General features: G+C 78.9%; 2 non-coding genes across 2 annotated transcripts in view; both read right to left on the bottom strand.

Annotated features, from left to right (window-relative positions):
* The window catches only part of LOC137466419 (28S ribosomal RNA), a 4,373-nt gene extending 4,330 nt beyond the window's left edge, over positions 1 to 43 (bottom strand). Inside the window, exon 1 of the ribosomal RNA XR_010995171.1 lies at positions 1 to 43. This exon is cut by the window's left edge and continues 4,330 nt beyond it. This is a non-coding gene — a ribosomal RNA (28S ribosomal RNA).
* Positions 44 to 1,061: 1,018 nt separating this feature from the next.
* Positions 1,062 to 1,214, bottom strand: LOC137466428 (5.8S ribosomal RNA). The gene has a single exon (XR_010995180.1). It is a non-coding gene; the product is annotated as a 5.8S ribosomal RNA (ribosomal RNA).
* Positions 1,215 to 2,500: the final 1,286 nt, after the last annotated feature.

Here is a 2,500-nt window from a genome sequence, read left to right as displayed (position 1 = left end):
ATATGCTTAAATTCAGCGGGTCGCCACGTCTGATCTGAGGTCGCAAGCCCAAAAAGCTGCGCCGTGCCGCGCCGCGCCCGCGCGCCCCTCCCGGGGGAGCGGCGCGCCGACGGGCCCGACGGACGGCCGGGCTCTCCCCCGGCCTGCCTCGCGCTTTTTTCTCTCTCTCTCTTTCTTTCTCTCCCTTTCGCTCTCTTCTCGCTGCCGTACGCCCTCGACGGCCTCCCTCTCCCCGACTGAGCTCGCCTCTCTCCCCCGGGCCCCCCGGCGGCCCCCCCTCTCTCGCCCCCCCCCGCCCGCTCCCCCCTCGCGCCCGAGCGAGCGCCAGGGGAAAAGCCGGCGAGAGAGAAGAGAGAGAGAGAGAGAGCGCGCCGGAGACACAGAGAGAGCGAGCGAGCCAGCCGGCGAGCCGGAGACGGCGAGAGCGTCCGACCGACCGAGAGCGCGCGAGACAGACGCGGAGGAGGAGGAGACCCCCGTCCCGGAGACGAGAACCGAAAGAAGGCAGCGCGGCAGAGACGGCCCCGAGGGGGGAAGACCGGCCGGGCGGCGCGCGACGGCCTCGGCGGGGAGAGAGCGAGGAAAGCGACGGCGCCCTTGACGCCCCGAGACGGCGACGGAAGGGGGCGGGGGAAGGAGCGGCCTCGGGGGTCGCCCCCGCCCCCGGCCCCCCGCGCACCGCGCGCGGCGGCAGCGGCACGGTACCCGCGCACGGTACCCACCCGCAGACAGCCGCCCGCGCGGGGGGGAGGCCGGAGGCGAGGCCCGCGCCTCGCCTCCCCTCTCGCCCTCGTCCCTCGGCCCTCGGCGGGGCGCCTTCGGCGCCGTCTCACTCGCTCCGACTCCCCGGCCGCCGCCACCGCCAGGCGGTGCGGCCCCGGCGAGGACGAGCTCCGCCCCAGCGGCTCGCTCCGGGAGCGGGGAGCTACGGAGCGCTCCCCGAGTCTGCATTTAGGGGGACGAAGGCCCTCGCGCGGCAACCGCTGCCGCGGCCGACGGGCCTGCGAAGCGACCCCAGCCGCGCCGCCGGGGCGGCCCCCGGGCGGCGATTGATCGTCAAGCGACGCTCAGACAGGCGTAGCCCCGGGAGGAACCCGGGGCCGCAAGTGCGTTCGAAGTGTCGATGATCAATGTGTCCTGCAATTCACATTAATTCTCGCAGCTAGCTGCGTTCTTCATCGACGCACGAGCCGAGTGATCCACCGCTAAGAGTTGTCTGGCTTTCGGCACCGACCCCGCGCGCGCGGGGGGGCCGGGAGCCGCTCTCGCCCGGAGCGGCCCCCCTTTTTTTTCTCTGGCGCCGAGGCCCCGCGCGGGGCCTGGCTCCGACCGTACGAGCAACGCGGAAAACCCCGGAGGGGGCGCGTGCGAGAAGAACACGGGAGGAACCCCACGGAACGCTCCCAAGGCCGGCCGAGAGGCGGGGGGACCCGCGCCCCCGACCGCCTCCCCCCGCCCGGCGAGGGGAGGCGCCGCCTACGTGTGCCGTCCTTCGGAGGCGGCCCAGGCGCCCGGGCTCGGCCCGGCCCTCCGCGCGGAGGGCCGCGCGGCGCGCGCCGCGGGAGCGCGGTGGCCCGCCCGGCCTCGCCGGCGCGGCGCCACGCGCCGGCGCGCGGCCCTCGGACCCCGCGCGCGCGCTTGCCTCCCCCCTGGAACCGCCGCCGCGCCGGCTCTCGCGGAGCGCCGCCGCGCCCACGCGCGCGGCCGACTCTCTCTCCCCAGGGGCCTTGCTGCGCTCGAGACGCCACGCGACGACCGCCGCCCCGCCGCCGGGCGCCGCGCCCCCCCCCGCCGGACCGCTGCCCGCCGGGGGAAGGCGAGCGCCCGAGGGCTGCCCGAGGGCGGACCCGCCGCCGCGGCGGGCCGCACTTCCCGGGAACCGCCGTCCACCCGCACCGTCGGGGGCCCCCTTCCGCGAGCACGCGCCCGGCGGAAGGCGGTGCGGCGCTGAGCCGGGGGGCGACGCCCGCTCTCCTCGTTCGCCACCTGGAGAGCGGGCGCGGAAGCGCCCCCGCGGCCGCCCGCCACCCCTGCCCTCGGACCGCGCGCGGTCGCGAAGGGCCACGGGGAGGGTCCCGTGCCCGCGGGCGGCGGGAACACCGGCCGAGCGGCGCCGCCGCCGCTCGGCGCGGGGCCGCCCGCGCTCGCCGGCCTCCGACCGCGGAGGGACCGCCGAGCGCTCGCCCCGGGCGGGCGGGCGGACGGCCGGCCGGCGGCCGGCGCCGCCGGTGCGTTCGAGACGAAGGCCGCCGAGGGGAGAGAGGCACGGCCGCGCCAGGCGCGGCGCCGCCCGCGCGGGACGGCCGCGGCGGCCCAGAAGAGAGAGAGCGCGCGGCGGGCCCCGGCGGCCGCCGCCCCGCGGCTGAGGAAGGGCAGAGAGCGCGCGCCCTCTGCCGGCGCCGCCCGTTTCGAGCCCAGCGGGTCGGCCCCGCGGCCGACCGCGCGCGCCGCGGCCTCTCCGCCGAGGCCGGGCCGCGAAGAGGGGGGGGCAGGGCGCCCC

The sequence above is a fragment of the Anomalospiza imberbis genome, unplaced genomic scaffold (genome assembly GCF_031753505.1).
Source record: "Anomalospiza imberbis isolate Cuckoo-Finch-1a 21T00152 unplaced genomic scaffold, ASM3175350v1 scaffold_209, whole genome shotgun sequence".
NCBI classification, from domain to species: domain Eukaryota; kingdom Metazoa; phylum Chordata; class Aves; order Passeriformes; family Viduidae; genus Anomalospiza; species Anomalospiza imberbis.
This window is presented reverse-complemented; position numbering and strand designations above follow the sequence as displayed.